General features: G+C 41.2%; 1 protein-coding gene across 4 annotated transcripts in view; it reads left to right on the top strand.

Annotated features, from left to right (window-relative positions):
* Positions 1-304: 304 nt before the first annotated feature.
* Positions 305-22,055, top strand: part of PTK2 (protein tyrosine kinase 2) — a 378,469-nt gene continuing 356,718 nt past the window's right edge. For 2 of the 4 annotated variants that reach the window (XM_073330030.2, XM_073330031.2), the window contains exon 1: positions 391-481. The gene's annotated coding sequence lies outside the window, so the exon portion shown is untranslated. Of the gene's footprint in view, positions 482-22,055 lie in introns of all 4 variants that reach the window. The other 2 variants (XM_073330034.2, XM_073330032.2) reach the window with 2 other exon arrangements.

The following is a 22,055-nucleotide window of genomic DNA, read 5'->3' on the forward strand; positions in this document are numbered from 1 at the left end:
GGCTGGGGGGGGGGCTAGGCCCCCTGCGGATCTGAGGGGGGTGGCCCCCTGAGGCTGGGGGGGGGCTAGGCCCCCTGCGGATCTGAGGGGGTGGCCCCGAGGCTGGGGGGGGCTAGGCCCCCTGAGGCTGGTCCCCGCGTGGGGGGGCTGTCCCCGTGTGGGTCAGAGGGGACACTCCGCCCCCGAGGCCGGGCGGGCACACACCGGTCCCTTCCCCTCGCAGCCAGCCGTGCGGGGAGCGAGGCAGGCTGGCACGGAGAGGGGGCAGCGGCGTATCCCATGGTGCAGCGCGCCGGGAGGGAGGGGGAGCGGCCTGGAGTGGCCGGGACAGACACACGCAGCGGGGAGGGACGGGAGCCGGTCGGGGCCCTCGGCAGAAGCGGCGGACGGAGGCGATTCAACTTCGCGGCGTCTCCCCGCCCCCCCAGCTCCCTACGAGAGCTCGCGCTCCGCCGGGCGGAGACCCGCTCAGCTCAGGCCGGTGAGTGCCAGCGGCCGGGGCTGGCCCGGGCGCGGCGGCGGCGGCGGCGGCGGCGGCGGCGGGGGGGGCAGGCAGGCAGGCAGGCAGGGAAAGTGAGGCAGAATGGCCCCAACTTATGTAATGGGGAAGGGGGTGTCTCCCCTGGCGACAGGCGCCGCCGTGTCCGCCTCCTTTCCCCGCCCCCCGGGGAGGTGAGGCACCCCCGCCCCTCTGGAGGGGGAGAAGCCCGACGGCGGCTGGCTCCCCTTCCCCGCGGGTCTGCGGGGGGGCCTCTAGCTCTGGGCACGCGGGCTGGGTGGGGGCGGCCTGAGGGGGCAGTTAATGGCCTTTTCTGAGGGGAGGGGCGTCGTCGAGCGGGTGGGGCCCCCTCCCCCCCAGTTGCGGGTGGGCACGAGGAGGCGAGGTTGCCTTTCAGATCCCTGCCTAGCCGCCCCCCCCCCCCCGCCGGCCCCCCTCCTTCGTGGGGAGAGGGGCAGACCGCGCCCGCCCCCTCCTGCGAGCCGCGGCCGTTCGTGCGCGGCGGCGAGGTGGGATTCGTCGCCCCACCGGATGTGGTGGGACGGGGCTCGGTGCTGGCGCGTTCACATGGGGGTGACTAGCCCGCAGAGTAAACAAAGGGAAATGGGGGGGGGGGGCCGCGGCTAGAGCGGGGCGGCCCCTTCCGCAGGGCCGATGGGTTTAAATCTGCGGTTTTCTCATCCAGCTTGGGGGCCCGGGGAAGTGGTTGAGATTTCTTTTTTGTGTGGTGCTCGCTGCGGAGCCGGGCGTTTGATCGGAGAGGAAGGAGAAGAGAGGCTCGTTGCTTTCGCGCTCACACTAGTCGATTATTAAGCAAAGGGTGAAGAAGGGGAATTGTGCATCGATGAGGATGCCCTTTAGCCACCTAGTACCAGAGCAATTGGAGTAGTTGCCATGAAGGGTTCTCTTAAGCTTCCCAGGATTTTTGCTTTTAAATCTGATACAGACCTGAAGTCAGGATATAGTCAGAAATGCACAGTTACACAATTGTAACAATACCCATTTTTTCTTCCAATCCCAGGGGACTCATTTTATAGTACAATACTTTGTACATAGCCGATGCTTGCCTCCTTTCTGTTTTCCTAACTTTGCAATATTGGACTACATAATTTTCTTTGCTTTAGTCCTTTTTTAGCTTCTTCTGTTCTCTCCTAACTGAAAGACTATGTGGCTCCATAACTGTGTAGCTTTATGCTTTAACTAGTTGCAGTGTTTCTTATTTAAATGTTCTGAAAGCAGAATATGTCCTGTGGGCCTTAACACCAATGTCAAAGGCTTGCAGAGTCAGCTTGTAGCTGCGTTTTTGGCAGTGTGAACAGGATAATGGCAGTGCTATAGTAAATGAGTTGAAATAAAAAGTTCAACAGAAGGCAGAGTGTTTGGGGCTTCATATTTTTCATCAATGGGACTAATATGTTTAACTACAATATTCACTTAATTTAAAAGTAAACTTGCACTATGGTGTCGCTTAATTTGCATTCTTTCACCCTTTTGTTGCTTGTACAGTGTTCTCGGTGTACAGGATACTAAACAATAAAGTTCTTGATCCAGCAAATCTGAACCACCTTGGGGCTCTGTGCTGTGACTGCATGGAGCCTCATTGAGATCAAGGTGCACTTGTGTGAATCATTTTGTAGAAGCAGTTTATTAAGTATTAAACCTAACATGGTTTAATGAATAACTTTAATCATATTGATGTTGCTTGCCCCGTCCATCCTTCTCCGTATCCCTTCTTACGTCTTTGTTATCTCTCTACCCTTTGCTTCATGTCTGAAATTAAGCCCAGATTCTGCATTTGATCTGTGGGGTTGAAGTCTTGTCCCCTCATGGATCCAGGTGCAGGACTATGGGTACAGCTTTTAAACTTTTTGCAGCCAGGATTATGACTCTGATCCTCCACTCTTGTTTTCCAGTTCTATTCTTAAAAAAAAGATAACGTTCAGAATAAAACAGCTACTCGGTAGAAATCAATAATCAGGAAGTGTTGTATTTCAGTTCCTAAGTATTGGAGTAGCAGCCATGTTAGTCTGTATCCGCAAAAAGAAAAGGAGTACTTGTGGCACATTAGAAACTAACCAATTTATTTGAGCATAAGCTTTTGTGAGCTACAGCTCACTTCATCGGACGAAAGCTTATGCTCAGATAAATTTGTTAGTCTCTAAGGTGCCACAAGTACTCCTTTATGCTTTGTGAATAGTCCCACTGAAGTTGCAGAATTGGGGCCAGTATCACTTTCTATATTGTGAGGTGTCTGGCAAATATACAACAATACAGAAACTATTTTCTCTAATTTACATGGTTGTAAATGGTATCGGTCATCTAAAGAGTGAAAATGTGAAGAGCTAGGAAAACTGGTGTGTTTTTTAAAATAAGTTTGCTTTCATTTAAGGATTTATCTTACATGTATTTTAAATCTAATCTTGGTAGAACATGGCTTTGGATTGTTATTCTTTCTTCAGACTTTTTGGAAAAGATAAAATGCACACAAAGAATTGCGAATAAAACAGCATAGTACTTCTTTTTAAAAGCTGTGAGCTTTATTAAGCCCTAGGTATCTTTAAAAGTACTGAACATGTGTGGTTGATTGTATCAGTCTGTAAACTAACTGTATCTGAAATATACACTATTTCAGAATAAAAGATTCTTATAAGCAGTAATATAACATTTTTAATATATACTATAAGTGTTTAAGGTAGTTGTAATAAGTCTGTTTCAACGTATTTGTCAAATAGTATTAAAACCTCTTTCTGTGGTAAACCATTATATTTCCAACATCTGATGACTAATACCCGAACAGTTGACTTTCTTGGTATTGCAATTTCTACCACGCTAAGAGATTTGTTGAGGCAACAGTGTTTTTGGATACTATGCAGAAATTACGCTTCTGGAACTAGTAATGGACTGGGGTTGGACAGCTTCTATTCGATTTGAAGCTTTTTTTGTTCTTTGTGACTATCTCTAGCAATTGTGCATCTCGGCAAAACGAATAAAACATATTTTATATCGTTGCGAAAACAACATAAAAAACTCAATACCTTTTTCCTAGTTTTCCAGTTGCTGCTTTGCATTGCAGCACTATATTTGGTATAGTGTAGTATACAGTTTGGAGATATAGGATGTTCTAACTCCTTTCACATTCCTTTAGAATCATGGAAACACCTTTTTCCAATAACTGCAAACATTCTATGTCCTCCAAATATTTATAAAAGTACATTGTTTATTTTCATTAAGAGCTCTTGGCAGTTAGTCTTTAAACATTAAAATTATCAGATAATATTTCACAGTGTATTATTTGCTGTAAATAGGTTAATATTTTGCTCTCAAAACTGAATATTCAAATCTTGTAAATGTGTAACTCTCCAGTCAGAATATCTCTTGTCTCAAACTTAGGAAAACTTTGACCCTTAAAAAGACATTGAGTATTTCTTATAGAAGCTCCGTATCATCATATTCCAAAAGATACCCAGAATGTGAAAAGAAGAAAAAGATATTGCAGAATCTTTAAAAATATCAAACATCAGGTTAGAAATCACACTTAAAAAAATCTTTATCTTTATTACAAATAACACTCTTCAATATTAAAAGTGAAAACTTAAACATTTGAATTTTTCTCATAATTTAAGCTGGTTGTTTACTTCTTGCATTTCACATAGCAAGGACGATGAAAATCAAACAGTTTCACTTTTGTCTGTAGGCAGTTTCTAGTCCATATCACTTTTTAGTTATTTTGCACTAGCATGAGGTTGATGTTTGCAATTCAAATGCTGTAGGGGGATACTATCAAGCCAGTTTCATACTGACTCTTAATTTCGTGAAAATGTTTTAGTAGTTTTAAGGTTTTTTAAACCTCAGCAAACCAAAAACATACACATGTGATAATTTTGTTTTAATGTGACCATTCTGACAGGCAGTTCTTCTATGGAATGGTTGCTAAACACTTTAAAATGAGAACAACCCAATAGTTTTTAATGCCAGATATGACTGTTAAGTACTACTTGTAGCTCACAAAAGCTTATGCTGAAATAAATTGGTTAGTCTCTAAGGTGCCACAAGTCCTCCTCTTCTTTTTGCGGCTACAGACTAACACGGCTGCTATTCTGATACTTAGGAACTGAAATACAACACTTCCTGATTATTGATTTCTACTGAGTAGCTGTTTTATTCTGAACGTTATCCTTTTTTTAAGAATAGAACTGGAAAACAGGAGTGGATTCAAACATTTTAACTGGGTTCTGCAACGTTAAATGTTGTAAAAATGCTGGTGGCTTCTGGTTAGTGTTTTTGGGTGCACCTATGGTTGAAAGCTAGCATAGCATGGTGGATTTGATAAACTCCAGAAATTTTCAGAGAACACAGATTACCATTTATTAGTTAGAAATACAGACATTAGAGGGCTGAGGAAGGGAAATGGAGTTGATAGGGTGGAAAAACCTACCTGATGAGTTGTGTAGGTTGGTGTTTTATTTTACTTCATTTTATTTTTTGAGGGCGGAAGGCTTTTGTTGTTTTTCCAGTCAAATTCAACTAAAGTTACAGCTGTTGTATAAATGACTTATTCCAGTACCATTTCTGCCACATGTACTCCAAGAAATCAGGCAATGTTTAATAGCTAGCAAATGGGATGAAAGTTCATAATTACTTATTTAAGAAACTAAAAATATCTTCAAAAAACCGCAGTGTATATAAATTTGTATATTATTTGATTTTCTCCCTTTCCTATTCTTTGTATGTTTCTCTTCTTCCTAGATTGTGAACTTGTTGGGATAGGAACAGTCTGTCTTTGTTTGTACAGCACCTTTCACAACTGGGACAGTGATGCAGATACTCAAAAATACCAGGCTCTCTATTCAGTAAAATTTCTCTTTGATCTTCTGTGGTGCAGATCTGAGGCAATTTGAATTCTAAAGTATTCCTGAAATTGGCTCCCTGTTGTTTGTGTTATGGTAGGGCCAAAAGGCCAAGATCTGGATTCCCCCCCATGCCTTGCACTAGAAGCTGTATAAATTCAATTTAAATTGACAATGAGTAAGACGCTACTTAATTCACGATATTGCAGATTCTGCAGCATTAGGCTTCCACCACAGTTCTGTCAGCCTGGGGGTTGCCAGTGGGAGCCCTGCCGTGCATGGTGCTGACAGCATGAGCCCTGGCTGACAGCCCTGGGCCACTGGTGGCCGGGAGTCCCGCTGGCAGCTCCAGGTTTTGATGACTGTAATACAGTTGCAGCAAAATGTCTGGTTTTCAGAAAAAAATTAGCAGGCATAACATAATACTTGAGTGTTTGTTTTGTTCCAGCAAATTTTTCTTAAACAAATAAGTCTTCTCTGGCTTTTCCAAATTACTGCAATTAATAAAGGTCCATTATTACTTTTCTGCAATTTTCCATGTCTTGTCTGGAACTCAGCTGCAATTATTTGACAATCACCCCATGATTCAAGTAGGTCCTTAACAATAAGATTCTGGAGGTGATGTCAAAGAGACTGGCTGGGATTGGGGATTGGCTGGAGGGAGACAGGTCAGAGAGCTCATAGTTGGAGTCATGTGGATGGAGGAGATGTTGTCTTGAGAGAGAGAGAGGCGCATGGTCCTTCAAAAGAGAGAATAAGAAGGATCCACCAAAAGAGATTCTTCAGGCATGACCAGAGAAGTAGTAGGAGAGCCAAGTGAAGGAATTGTTCTCCCTTGGCTTTCACAAGCCTTCTGGTTGGAGGGATTGATCAGAGGAGTGTAAGGCAGCTGAGAGATTGAGAACGATGAGGATGGAACATAGGCTCTTAAAATTTGATCATAAGCGGTTGCTAAGAGCAGTTTCAGTCAGGTGCAGAGAAAAGATTCCAGATGTGTGTGTGGGGTGGGAATCAAGTATAGAGATGGGCTCAAATTCCTCTCTTCCATGTTGTAGATAAGAGCATTAAAGAACTTAGAGCTGAAGGCTCTGTATAGTAAGTGATTATCACTTTTTCTTTTTGCTTATAGGTTAACATTAAATATTGTGTATATCTGAATTTTCTCAAATCTAACAGCAGTCCAAGGGTGGAAATGAGGAGGCTCTACCAGACCCAGAACTTCCAGCACACTCTGTCCCTCATTATTTTTTCTGTCTTTTCTATACCTATCTTCATTCTGTTTTATTCCGTTTTTATTTATTTGCCCTTTTTTCCTTTTGCCCCTGTATCTTCCTTCTATGCCTCTCTCCTTTTTACCAGTTTTGGCATTAAAAAAGCTTGCAGAGGGAACCTGAACAGAAACTATTCAGTTTCCTTTGGCATCAAACTATTTCCTCATCCTTTGGCTAGAAGGGGGGAATGAGTAGTACTCTAGCTAATTTCCTTTTGCAGCACGGCTCCGCTTTTATACAGATGTAAGTCCATTTAAAGTTTTAACTCTTTCCCCACCCCTCCCCGTTCCACACACACAGACACACAATTAAACTGTAATTCTTCTAATTTTGGGACCTGTCCCCAGGCTAACTTTTTTCCTTCAAACTGCACCAGCGCCTATAGGCATTTGGTGCCCTGGGTATAGCAGGAGGAAAGCACATGTGCTTTCCCACTTCCACCATCCTAAATATTAAGTTGATGAAGCAACTTGGCACTTGGGTTGGAGTCAGTGAATAGACAATGAAGCTGCCTGCTCAAACATTGAGCCATGTCCTGCTGCTCCTGCAGAGATCATAGTAGGTTGCCTTAAAGCTTTTTTCCAAAGTTTTTTTTGAATTGCTGGTAGAAGAGATCATCAACCTTTTTTCTGACCTCCTCGCACTACCATGGTCCTCTATCAGGAAAATGGTTTTGTCCCTGCACTCTGTGGATGAAGAAGTGATCCTTTGTGGCAACAAATCAGAGGCTTACAGGGGGAAGATAAAGGGTGACTGCCAGGCCAGCTGATACTGGCTGGGGCAGCAGGAAAGAACTGAGTGGGCTTCACTGTCTGTAATATGCACTTCCCGCTCCATATCTAATTTCTTTTTGTTTATCTCACACACCTACCCCAAGCCAATTCCTGTATGCAACCCCACCTTCCATTTATTTTTTGTGGGGAGCAGAGGAGATCAGGCTACCAAATGCTTTCTCTCCCTCCTGGAACAGTTTGAAATGGCAGGAGCCTCTTCTGTGTTTAGTAGGAGCTGCTGCTGCCTCCCCCTTGCCTGATAATGGGTATTAAGCTATGTGGACTACGACAAGGAAGGAAAAAATTAAATTAGCCAAGCCTCCAAATAAACTAAATGACAAGATCTTTGGGGCTGGTTGTGTTTTAATTTTTTTAACTAAGTAGTGGATATTTCTTGGTTTTCTGAAACAGAGCATATGGGGGTGAGGGGGAAGAGTACAGCAGTGTTTTAACCCAGAGACATGGATGCTCAGCTCTTCCACATTCCTCCTTTCCCAGCCCTTTTCTCTGATGCAGTGAAGGGCAATAAATGATGTGCAAGCAGCTGAAAATAGGAGCACAGGATTTGCCATACCAGGTAAGACCTCTGGTTCACCTGTTATGACAGTGGTTCTCAAACTTTTGTACTAGTGACCCCTTTTACACAGCAAGCCTCAGTGCAACCCCTCTTATAAATTAAAACCACTTTTTTATATATTTAATTCCATTATAAATGCTGGAGGCAAAGCGGGGTTTGGGGTTGAGGCTGACAGCTTGTGAAATCCTATGTAATAACCTCTTGACTCCCTGAGGGTTCCCGACCCTCAGTTTGAGAACCTTGTGCTATGATATCCTGTTTCCTACAGGTTTCAGAGTAACAGCCGTGTTAGTCTGTATTCGCAAAAAGAAAAGGAGTACTTGTGGCACCTTAGAGACTAACCAATTTATTTGAGCATGAGCTTTCGTGAGCTACAGCTCACTTCATCAGATGCATGCCGTGGAAACTGCAGCAGACTTTATATATACACAGAGAATATGAAAAAATACCTCCTCCCACCCCATTGTCCAGCTGGTAATAGCTTATCTAAAGTGATCATCAGGTGGGCCATTTCCAGCACAAATCCAGGTTTTCTCACCCTCCCCCCCCCCACAAATTCACTCTCCTGCTGGTGATAGCCCATCCAAAGTGACAACTCTTTACACAATGTGCATGATAATCAAGTTGGGCCATTTCCTGCACAAATCCAGGTTCTCTCACCCCCCCTCCCAAAAACCACACACACAAACTCACTATCCTGCTGGTAATAGCTCAGAAAACCTGGATTTGTGCTGGAAATGGCCCATCTTAATTATGCACATTGTAGGGAGAATGGTCACTTTGGATGAGCTATTACCAGCAGGATAGTGAGTTTGTGTGTGTGGTTTTTGGGAGGGGGTGAGAGAACCTGGATTTGTGCAGGAAATGGCCCAACTTGATTATCATGCACATTGTGTAAAGAGTTGTCACTTTGGATGGGCTATCACCAGCAGGAGAGTGAATTTGTGTGGGGGGGTGGAGGGTGAGAAAACCTGGATTTGTGCTGGAAATGGCCCACCTGATGATCACTTTAGATAAGCTATTACCAGCAGGACAGTGGGGTGGGAGGAGGTATTTTTTCATATTCTCTGTGTATATATAAAGTCTGCTGCAGTTTCCACGGCATGCATCTGATGAAGTGAGCTGTAGCTCACGAAAGCTCATGCTCAAATAAATTGGTTAGTCTCTAAGGTGCCACAAGTACTCCTTTTCTTTCTGTTTCCTACAGATGCTCCAGAGGAAGATCAAGGAACACCTGTAATGAGTTACTTTAAAATAACTTACCTTAAGTTTGCTGTTCTTCAGTAATGCCCAATATGCCTTCTTAACACATATACCTTAACTCTAACAATACAACAGTTGCTGAAATATACAAGCTCTTCACCTCCTTTTTACAACCCATTCGCTCTCACCTACAGGATTCCATCTAACACTATTAAAGAACAAAAAGGGGGGGAAGATACATTATACCTCTGTTTAACATTACAAGGTGGCAGAAGAAAACCAGTGTTTTTTAGGGTGGGCCCTGCAACTTGGGAACCCCTCAGTCAAAGTATCTCAAATTTGGATCACTAACACTATCCCATGCCTCCATGAGGCACACGTAATTTCAGAGCAATCTGATTAACTGTTTGGATTTTAGAGCACTTTCAATAGTTGAGGCTGCATACAAATTAGAGGGTGAACAAGAAGTGATGAAAGCAACAAGAAGTGTAGTATGTACCTTGGTAGTTCATTTACTTTGGTTTGGATTTTTTTGTAAAGAGTAAAGATTCCTTGTTATGAGTCCTTACCCCTAGTGCTGTTACATTTATTTACTGATAGTCTAGTAGTGGTACTAGTGTCCAATATCTAATAACACTTCCTGCATCTAAGGTCTATAGGTTTACTACCAATCACTTATAGATAAAGGTAGGAATGATGGACTTAAACCAAGGACAGGAATTCAGGAGACTGGAGTTCTATTTCTGCCTCTTCTGAAGACTTGAATTATCTTGGGCAAGTCAGTTTAATCACTCTGCCTCAATTCTTCTATCTGTAAAATGATGGCCATAACACCTAGCTCAGGCTTAATTCACTAGTGTCTAAAGCACTTTGAGATCCTCTAATGAACGGTACAAAAACTGCTGTTAAACTATTTATCCCCCAAGGCATGTTGGGTCAGAATTGCTCACTCAAGGTGCTTTCGATGCATCTTGCAGCAGCAGTCTTAAATGATTCACGCTTGCCAGTGTCCTTGTTAACCTTTCATAGTGTCTGACTTAGGATTTACATTTGAATGTACTAAATAAAATCGAAGTAGATAAGGGGAATTACATCTCAGAAAATGAATCTATTCCTCTGGGGTAACATGCAACTTGTCGGGGTCTAAAATTGTGCCTTTTGTTTTTTATTATATAAACAATGGTTTAATTTCTGCACCTCACTTCAATAGGCCTGAGTTGGTGAGATCCATCCAGGGAAATGTAACATTTTGCTGGTCTGAGAGTTTAAGGTTCTGTCCTGTTTGCTCTATGGTTCTTCGCTGTGGATTTTGGAAAGAGTTAGCTATGGCTCCTGCTCCTCTCTTTACAGTGCCATTGTGCAAATGCTGTAGCTTCTTAGCACATTTTGGTCATTTCATCATCTTCCATATCAGATTTAAGCTCCTTATCTGAGGCTTCAAGACCCTACCCAGTTTAGTATGTACCTTGTCTACTGTTTGCCTTTGTCTTTTAATTTCTGCTTCACCCAAACTGTAGAGCTGACCACACTCTTCTCACTTGCACTTCTGTGTCTTCTTCCCTGCAGCCCCTTTTCTGATCCTGCCTACCATGCTTCTACGCATGCCATTTTCAAGTCTATCCACAAAATATGCTTCTCAAAGGCATACAAACCCTTTTAGTAACTTCATCTGTAAGCTGCGGTATGCACATCCATGCACGTGCATGTTGTAGGAAGATGACGTACACTTTTAAAAATCATGTTAATACTCATGATGCAGTTATCAATAACAGCAACTGCATAATATCTCTTAGCACTTGTCTTCCCATCCCTGTTGCCTAGCCAACTCTGTTACCTGTCGTTTGACATCATTTCTACACTCATTGAGGCAGGGACATCTTTTATTCACATTTGTGGCTGTAGAGACCAAATAGGGGAGGATTTCTCCTCAAATTATATCATATTCTTTGTCTGAAGGTATTCTGTGGATTTGAATGCTTGTAGCCCTTAATATCATGATTTTAAAGATGGCATTAATGCTCATATTTCTGCGAACAACTAGGTTAGCCACCATTTTGTAGTCTCATACATTTCTCTCCATGAAGAAGGAAAGTTAGCAACTGTCTACTGATGCAATTCTGATGTCATGAATATTGTTTTTTATGCAATTGTTAGCTTTGCTGCTTTCAAAATAACAGGTTGGTTGGAACTCTTGATGAGAATGTCCTTCCTTGATGTGCACTGATTTTTACCACTACTTTTCACTCTTAAAATATGCCAGCTCTCACTTTTGATGTAATGTCGGAGGCTCCCTCTCAAATGTACTTGAAAGTGAGTCTATTTTATTGCTGTTCCAAAATTAAGTCATTTGAGGGACTGAACTCACTGCTGAGATTACGCAAAAAGAAAAGGAGTACTTGTGGCACCTTAGAGACTAACCAATTTATTTGAGCATAAGCTTTCGTGAGCTACAGCTCACTTCATCCGATGCATACTTGCATAATGACTTAGCCACTCCCAGTCTCTATTTAAGCCTAAGTTAATTGTATCCAATTTGCAAATGAATTCCAATTCAACAGTTTCTTGCTGGAGTCTGGATTTGAAGTTTTTTTGTTGTAATATAGCAACTTTCATGTCTGTAATCGCGTGACCAGAGATTGAAGTGTTCTCCAACTGGTTTATGAATGTTATAATTCTTGACATCTGATTTGTGTCCATTTATTCTTTTACGTAGAGACTGTCCAGTTTGACCAATGTACATGGCAGAGGGGCATTGCTGGCACATGATGGCATATATCACATTGGTGGATGTGCAGGTGAACGAGTCTCTGATAGTGTGGCTGATGTTATTAGGCCCTGTGATGGTGTCCCCTGAATAGATATGTGGGCACAGTTGGCAACGGGCTTTGTTGCAAGGATAAGTTCCTGGGTTAGTGGTTCTGTTGTGTGGTATGTGGTTGCTGGTGAGTATTTGCTTCAGGTTGGGGGGCTGTCTGTAGGCAAGGACTGGCCTGTCTCCCAAGATTTGTGAGAGTATTGGGTCATCCTTCAGGATAGGTTGTAGATCCTTAGTAATGCGTTGGAGGGGTTTTAGTTGGGGGCTGAAGGTGACGGCTAGTGGCGTTCTGTTATTTTCTTTGTTAGGCCTGTCCTGTAGTAGGTGACTTCTGGGAACTCTTCTGGCTCTATCAATCTGTTTCTTCACTTCCGCAGGTGGGTATTGTAGTTGTAAGAATGCTTGATAGAGATCTTGTAGGTGTTTGTCTCTGTCTGAGGGGTTGGAGCAAATGCGGTTGTATCGCAGAGCTTGGCTGTAGACGATGGATCGTGTGGTGTGATCAGGGTGAAAGCTGTAGGCATGTAGGTAGGAATAGCGGTCAGGAGGTTTCCGGTATAGGGTGGTGTTTATGTGACCATTGTTTATTAGCACTGTAGTGTCCAGGAAGTGGATGTCTTGTGTGGACTGGACCAGGCTGAGTTTGATGGTGGGATGGAGATTGTTGAAATCATGGTGGAATTCCTCAAGGGCTTCTTTTCCATGGGTCCAGATGATGAAGATGTCATCAGTATAGCGCAAGTAGAGTAGGGGCGTTAGGGGACGAGAGCTGAGGAAGCGTTGTTCTAAATCAGCCATAAAAATGTTGGCATACTGTGGGGCCATGGAGGTACCCATAGCAGTGCCGCTGATCTGAAGGTATACATTGTTCCCAAATGTAAAATAGTTATGGGTAAGGACAAAGTCACAAAGTTCAGCCACCAGGTTAGCGTGACATTATCGGGGATAGTGTTCTTGATGGCTTGTAGTCCATCTTTGTGTGGAATGTTGGTGTAGAAGGCTTCTACATCCATAGTGGCCAGGATGGTGTTATCAGGAAGATCACCGATGTAGTGAAGTGAGGTGTAGCTCACGAAAGCTTATGCTCAAATAAATTGGTTAGTCTCTAAGGTGCCACAAGTACTCCTTTTCTTTTTGCGAATACAGACTAACACGGCTGTTAATCTGAAACCTGCTGAGATTACATAATTCAGTTTTTCAGTGTCTTGGTAAATATGAGTCTAGACCCAGTTTAAAATCTGGACTATGACTTTTTTTACTTTTGTGAAGTTTATCTCATTGTGGCCTGTACTGCAAACTAATAATGATGCATCTTCTATTTGAGAGAATTCCTCCTGAAGTTACAGGGGAACAGACTCATTGATCTAATAGGTCTTTTCTTTAATTCCTATGATTTACCAAATTTCAAACTTTTAAGGGCACCATTGAACTAGAGAGTTTACGGTTATGTCACCGTCCCCCAAGCAACATAAATTATGCTGACATAACATGTAGTGTAGACATAACCTAAATCTCAGTAGAGGCAGAAGTCTCTTGAGTTAACGTCCTTGGGTATGTCTACACAACAGCTGGGAGGGCGCTTTCCAGTGTGGGTAGAGGCAGACATGCACAAGCTAGTGCAGTAAAAATAGCAGTGTGGCTGTGGTGACATGGACTGTGCTCGGGCTAGCAGCCTGAGTACAAAGCCCATGAGGTTGGGCAGGATTGTATTCAGGTGGCTATCCTGAACCACTGCGCATGCCATCATGGCCACGCTGAATTATTTTTAGCACAGTAGCTTGAGCAGAGCTAAAGTGCATCTGTCTACCCATGCTAGGAAGCACAGTTCCAGCAGCTGTAGACTTAGAAGAGGGATATTTAAAAGTAACTGCAGGGTATACAGAGCTGCCTTCAAGCCAAAAGGTTGAGCGATGAGGAAAGTTTATGAAATTCATGTAAGCTTTCAAGGTCTGAGAAATTGCATATTGCTTTAAAAAAAAACAACCCCACAACATATCTTCCATGTGGTTTGTTTTATCTGGCAACTTCTGTTCAATCAATGCTAAACGTGTCTTCTCAAACTAGCTAGCAAATCTTAAATTTCAGTGTGATTAATAAATACAGTATTGTATTTATTTCTTATGCACCTTTGAAATTCTGAATTTTAACTAAATATTTCTGAGTTTTTTAAATGTAATTTGATTAAGCAAAAAGGAAGGCTGATTACTAAATATATTTCTTGATACTATTTTTAAAGCGTGTGTGTACACACAAGCATACATATAAATGAACTGGCTGCCACCTGAGCACCCATTCTGGCATCAGATCCTGCTGCACTGGTCCTGCCTCAGTTTCCCCACTTTTCAGGGCTCTCTTGATCAAATTACCAAAACTAAACTTTTAAATTCAGCAACCCCTCCCTGGGGCTGGATTTATTAACATAACCACTCTCATTCCACTGATGATAGGACATTGATTAATTGCAGTTAACTCACACGATTAACTCAAAAAAATTAACTGTGATAAAAAAAATCATGATTAATCACACTGTTAAACAATTGAATACCAATTGAAATATATTAAATATTTTTGGATGTTTTTCTACATTTTCAAATATATTTATTTCTGTTACAACACAGAATATAAAGTGTACAGTACTCACTTTATATTATTTTTTACAAATATTTGCACTGTAAAAATGATAAAAGAAATTGTATTTTTCAATTCACCTCATACAATTACTGTAGTGCAATCTCTTTATCGTGAAAGTGTAACTTAAACGTGTACTTTTTTTGTTACATAGCTGCACTCAAAAACAAAATAATGAAAAACTTTAGAGCCTAGAAGTTCACTCAGTCGTACTTCTTGTTCAGCCAATCGCGAAGACAAAACAAGTTTGTTTACATTTACGGTCAGCATTGCTGACTGCTTCTTTTTTACAATGTCACCTGAAAGTGAGTACAGGCGTTCTCGTGGCACTTTTATAGCTGGTGTTGCAAGGTATTTATGTGCCAGCTATGCTAAACATTCATGTGTCCCTTCATGCTTTGGGCACCATTCCAGAGGACATGCTTCCATGCTGATGATGCTCATTAGAAAAATAATGTGTTAATTAAAGTTGTGACTGAACACCTTGAGGGAGAATTGTGTGTCTCCTGTTCTGTTTTACCCACATTCTGCCATATATTTCATGTTATAGCAGTTTCGGATGATGACCCAGCATATTTTCGTTTTAAGAATACTTTCGCAGCAGGTTAGACAAAACGCAAAGAAGATACCAATGTGAGATTTCTAAGGATAGATACAGCACTCCAGCCCTGGTTTAAGAGTCTGAAGTGCCGTCCAATATCTGAGAAGGTTGAGGTGTGGAGAATGCTTTCAGATGTCTTAAACAACACTCTGATGCAGATGTCTTAGAGCAACACTCTGATGCAGAAACTACAGAACCCAAACCACCAAAAAAGAAAATCAGCCTTCTGCTGGTGGCATCTGACTCAGATGATGAAAATGAACATGCGTCGGTCTGCTTTGCTTTGGATTGTTCTTGAGCAGAACCCATCATCAGCATGGATGCATATCTTCTGGAATGGTGGTTGAAGCCTGAAGGGACATATGAATCTTTAGCACATCTGGCACACAAATATCTTGTGATACCAGCTACAACAGTGCCATGTGAACGCCTGTTCTCACTCTCAGGTGACATTGTAAACAAGACGTGTGCAGCATTATCTCCTGCAAATTGTAACCAAACTTGTTTGTCTGAGCAATAGGCTGAAATAGGACTGAATGAACTTGTAGGTTCTAAAGTTTTACATTGTTTTATTTTTGAATGCAGTTATTTTTTGTACATAGTTCTACATTTGTAAGTTCAACGTTCATTATAAAGAGATTGCACTACAGTACTTGTATTAGGTGAATTGAAATACACTATTTCTTTTTTACAGTGCAAATATTTGTAATAAATATAAATTGAGCTCTGTACACTTTGTTGTTCTGTGTTATTGAAATTAATACATTTGAAAATGTAGAAAGCATCTAAAAATATCTAAATAAATGGTATTCTGTTGTTTAACAGTGTGATTAATTGTGCGATTAATTTTTTTACTTGCTTGACAGCACTAGAGGACTGTCGCAATAAAAGTGAGAGACATAGTGGAAAGTGTGGTGTATGTGTGCATATAGTATGAATACCATCTACAGAACAATCATTTAAAATAACAGTTACTTGTATTACTGTTTAAGTCTTACATTTTTAAAGACTTAATTTAAATATGATTATGGTCAAAGAATGAGAATTTGATTAAGAAGTTTCTAAGAAATTAAAAATTAGTTTGGATTTATATCTGATCCACTGGTTTTGTCACATAACTCTCATGAGCTCAGGGTGATGGTGAACATCAGTCCTTTGGTTTTTGGCGTTTAATACAACGTTTTGACTGTGAAGGATTTACGTGTGTCATGAAGACTTGGCTGGATGCTGCTTCAGAGCCATTGCTCGCACAATTGACTCCATACAGGCATCCAGCAGGGGATTATGGCGGAGAGATGTTTGGGTATTTTTTTGGTATCCAATTTCAGGTGCAATAGGTCTCTTGCTCTGAAATTAGATCTGATGGACTCTGTCCATCTGGTGATTGAGTTCTGGAGCGGCGTTAAGGAGGAGCTAGTATTGGTGCACCAATTTCCCTGAGGTGCCTAGTTCCTGGCAATTTAAATGTCCTTGCAAAGCAAGGTGGATAAAAATAGAAAGAAAATTGTCTTTTTATTTTAAATTGGATTTTTTTCTTTAAATACTAGTTTAACTCGTTAAAAAAATAAATTTGAAACTGACACCCTGTGTTAGGGCCTAAACTACTTATAATCGATTGACATTTAAATACAAAAATAAATGTAAGTGGTTCATGTTTGATGACAAGTTTTAAAGAAAGTTACACAGTTGAACTGGTGGAAATCATTGGCTAAGCTCTTGGATCCAGAGTTTGTTGAAGTGTTGAACCAGCTTTTAGAGGTGCAGAGAAAATATTTTCTTGGTTTCAGTTTATTCAGCTAGTTCAGTTCAATGACTTGTTAATTCAAAGTTAAGAAACCAGTTGGGAGTTGAAAAGCTTGTTTTCCTCTTTTAATCAATATTTAAAAACTAGGTGTGAGAGGATGAGATCTACTTATTCTAAGACCTTGAAGGACAAATTGACCAGAAACAATCATTCAGTTCACTAACTGCGGAATTCTTCCTTTGTTTAATAAATCAGTTCATTTTTTAAATGCAAAACAGATTTTGATAAACTTTTTTTAATGTATCCAGCACATTTAAGGCAGTTGTATTTAATTTTTTTTAAAAATGCTGGTTTTGTGCATTTTAAATTGAATTTGAATTTCTGTCCAGCTAGAGCTTCACACAAATTAGCCAGGATGGGCAGGGATGCTGTCCCTCGCCTCTGTTTGCGAGAACCTGGGAATGAGCTACAGGGACTGGATCACTTGATGATTACCTGTTCTGTTCATTCCCTCTGGGGCACCTGGCATTGGCCACATCAGAAGACAGGATACTGGGCTAGATGGCCTTTGGTCTGACCCAGTATGGCCGTTCGTATGCTCTTAAGTGTTTTGAGGCCTAAGCAGTTTGATTTAAATGGAGTATTGTTTTAAATTTTTCTGTCTGGTGTTACATGTTGAGTTGCATGTTGAGTCTGCACAGAATGTTTTTTACAGAAGGCTTAGATATAGTAGTGGCATAATTTCTCAGAGTGAGAGCACATCATTTTCAGATTTGGAACTTTATAGCATTTTATATCTTCAAAGAGCTTTACCAACACAAGCTAGTTAATGCATATGTTTCTCTGTCTGAGTGACTGGCTGCTAAGGGATCTCTCTTTGTAAAGGATACAGAAATCTTTGTGTTATGCAAATCCAAGTGTAAGTTCCTATTTTCATTAATTAACTATAGTCTTGATAGTTTTTCTAGAAATAAGTGTAGTAGATAGAGCTCGGGTGAAAGCTGCCATTGCTACTCAGTAGGCAAGGTGAGGTGATAAAATAGAGCCAGCAGGGGTTGACAAGAACCAGGCTGAAGATGTGTGGAGTAGTGACCTTGACAGTTTTTGTTATTCTGATGGTGTACCACCATAGGAGGCATCGGAGATTTAGGACAGGGATAAAGTGAGGGATTTCCCTTAAGAGTTGTCTTATCTTAATTTTTTAAAATCAGTTAGTAAGGATAAACGAATAGTTCACTAGACTGTCATAATAAAACTATTAAATTTATATTCATGGTTCAGCTCTAAACTTAGGTGTCTCCCAATTCCCAAGAATATGTGATTGTCACTCTTTATTTCTTCCCATCCTTCTTTCTATCTCTGTGCTCACTCTGACTATTCTTCATCCCAGTTGTAAGCAGTTGATAAGAATGGCCATGCTGGGTCAGACCAGTGGTCCACCTAGCCCAGAATTCTGTGTCTGACAGTGGCCAGTGCCAAGTGCTTCAGAGGGAATCGATAGAACAGGGCAATTATTGAGTAGTCCATCCCTTGTTGTCCAGGTCCAGCTTCTGGCAGTTAGAGGTTTAGGGATGCCTGCAGCATGGGGGTGTGTTCCTGACCATCTTGGACAGTAGCCGCTGATGGACGTATCCTCTATGAATTCTTGTTTGAACCCAGTTATACTTTTGGCCTTCACAGCTTCCCCTGGCAACGAGTCCCACAGGTTGACTGTTTTTTGTGTAAAGTACTTCCTTATGTTTGTTTTAAACCTGCTGCCTATTAATTTCATTGGGTGACCCCTAGTTCTGGTGTTACGTGAAGGGATAAATAATACTTCCCTATTCACTTTTTCCATACCATTCATGATTTTATAGACCTCTATCATGTGTCCTCTTAGTTTCTTTTCTAAAATGAATAATTCCAGTCTGTTTAATCTCTCCTCATGTGGAACTGTTCCATACTCCTGATCATTTTCATTGCCCTTTTCTGCACCTTTCCAGTTGTAAGACATCTTTTTTGAGATGAGGTAAACACAACAAGAAGCTGTTTTCAATGTGTGGGGGTACCATTGATTTATATAGTGGCATTATGATATTTCTGTTTTATTATCTATCCCTTTCTTAATGGTTCCTAACGTTCTGTTAACTTTTTTGACTGCTGCTGAACAGTGAGCTGATGTTTTCAGAGAACTGTCCATGATGAAGCCAAGCTCTTTCTTGAATGGGAACAGCTAATTTAGACCCAATCATTTGTTATGTATAGTTGGGATTATTTTTTCCAATGTACATTACTTTGTACTTATCAGCATTGGATTTCATGTGCCAATTCATTGCCCAGTTACCCAGTCAGTTTCCCTTCTCAGCCTTCACTGTGAATACAACTTTGGCAGCTGCTAGCTAATGACTCTTTGTTGATGGTGCATACAGGCAGGTGTCAGTAAAAGCCACCCGAAGGCATGGTAGGTGGCCAACACTCTGTGGAGGACTTGCCACATACGTATTGGGGGAAACACTGAGATATGCTCAAAGAACTCCTGAGATCTCTGTAGTCATGCAGAGAGAAACATTCCTTTTTGTGACAGTGTTTTTAAAAGGAGAGTAGTATTTTGTTAAGTTAAAAATTCAGGACATGTACTCAGTGCAGAATATTTTTCAAATATGCTTATAACTTGGTATGAGGGGAAGAGAGGACATACATGTATTATTTTTTATGACCTCAAAGATGAATTTTCAAGCTGTTTAGCTTTGGTAGACATTTCATGTACGGACTGTGAATATGTGTGTGGTTTTCTCTTTCAGTCCCTTTTGATCCTTTTTATAGCTTTTATGAATCTTTGCAGTAGAATGTAGTGCTCTGTTATTCATATGATATTTTCTCATTATTTTATTTTTAAATCTTGTCTCTGCATTTTTTCACTGTCCTTTCTTCTGTAGACATACACAACAGGAGAGGAAAGAAAATGTATCTCCTTTCCCTTCCATTCCTCAGGTTTTCTCTCCTGCTGTTCTCTTTTCTGCCCTTTTGTGAATTCTCCCACTAGTTTCCTTTCTCCTTTTTTTTTTGGTATTCCCCACTTCAAATATTTACCATCACACACACATTCTCTTGAGGATTAAGTGCTATCCCTGCAAGCTCTGGTGCGAAGTCCTTGCCTTAACTGTTGTCCCCCTACCTGGTAAAGTTTCAGAGTAGCAGCCGTGTTAGTCTGTATTCGCAAAAAGAAAAGGAGTACTAGTGGCACCTTAGAGACTAACTAATTTATTTGAGCATAAGCTTTCGTGAACTACAGCTCACTTCATTGGATGCATCCGATGAAGTGAGCTGTAGCTCACGAAAGCTTATGCGCAAATAAATTGGTTAGTCTCTAAGGTGCCACTAGTACTCCTTTTCTTTCTACCTGACAAAACTCTCTGTGTAGGACTGCCTGGCAACCACAGACAGCACTTGACAGAGTATACTGTAGAACACAAGAGCACTCTGAGTTTAGCAGTGTGAATTCCAAGAGGTAGGAGGGGTTCACTGCTGATGTCATGTGACCAAAGAGGACTACCTAGCCATGGCTGCCTCTCTTCTGAAGAACTAAACAAGGCTGGGCTCTGTGTTCCTTGTTCAGCATATTACAGTCCTTTTACCTTCACTCCTGTCCTGCTTCATGAATAATAATTAAATTAGCAGATTTGGTCTAATGAGAATGGGCATTTGTGGTCTCAAGCCATTCACTCTCACAGCCTTGCATTAGGTTAGCTGACTGGCCAAAGAACTGAAGTCAGCATAAAACGGGTCAAGCAGTGTTTGTGCTGTTCAGGGCTGACCTGCTTAAGGTGAATAAAAGATCATTGGGCAGTTTTGAAAAGTTCATGATTTCTTTTGCTCTCACTCCCACAATTGTGTACTGAATCAAATTCTAAAACACTGTATTACTAAATGGAGTTTTACTAACTTGTTATGCAGGGTTGTGCTACCTTCAGTAATGATGGACAATGTGGTGCAGCACAGAAAAAAAATCTTCAGTTTGTTTTTAAAGGTGAAGTATAGTCATGCCACGCTAATTACCATGTGGCTTATGGATGATAAGGCACTTACATTTTAAAGTGCTACAGTCATTTCCTGAAAAAAGAACTATCCTTTTGACTAAAATCTCTCATGCTTATTCTGAGTTTTATTTGTACGTGTTTGTAAAATTAGCTAAAATGTGGCCTGGCTTTTCTGCTTATACATGTACCTTGAGGAAACAAACGCTTATTCTTTGAGTAATGTCCCTATAGGTGTGACATACGAGGGTACAATCCAGACTAATGAGTAGCTGTGTCACTGCTGCCCTCTAACCTGGGATATCCTTTACAATGCTTTGTTAATGTTTCTCTATCGAAAGTGTAACTTAAACATATACTTTTTTTGTTTGTTTGTTACATAACTGCACTCAAAAACAAAACAATGTAAAACTTTAGAGCCTACAAGTCTGCTCAGTCCTACTTCTCGTGCAGCCAATCGTTAAGACAAGTTTGTTCACATTTATGGGAGATACTGCTGCCTGCTTCTTATTTATTACAGTGTCACCTGACAGTGAGAACAGGCATTCGCTTGGCACTTTTGTAGCTGGTGTTGCAAGGTATTTACACGTCAGATATGCTAAACATTCAAATGTCTCCTCATGCTTTAGCCATCATTCCGGAGGACATGCTTCCATGCTGATGATGTTCGTTTAAAAAATAGTGCGTTATTTAAATTTTGACTGAACTCCTTGAGGGAGAATTGTGTGTCCCCTGCTCTGTTTTACCCACATTCTGCCATATATTTCATGTTATAGCAGTTTCGGATGATGACCCAGCACACGTTGTTTGATTTGCGAATACTGTCACTGCAGATTTGATGAAACTCAAAGAAGGTACCAATGTGAGATTTCTAAAAACAGCTACAGCATTTGACCTAAGGTTTAATAATCTGAAGTGCCGTCCAAAATCTGAGAGGGACGAGGTGTGGAGCACGCTTTCAGAAATCTTAAAAGAGCAACACTCTGATGCGGAAACTACAGAACCCAAACCACCAAAAAAGAAAATCCAACCTTCTGCTGGTAGCATCTGACTCATGAAGATGAAAATGAACATGCGTTGATCC

Source organism: Lepidochelys kempii, chromosome 2 (genome assembly GCF_965140285.1).
Source record: "Lepidochelys kempii isolate rLepKem1 chromosome 2, rLepKem1.hap1, whole genome shotgun sequence".
Taxonomy (NCBI): Eukaryota; Metazoa; Chordata; order Testudines; family Cheloniidae; genus Lepidochelys; species Lepidochelys kempii.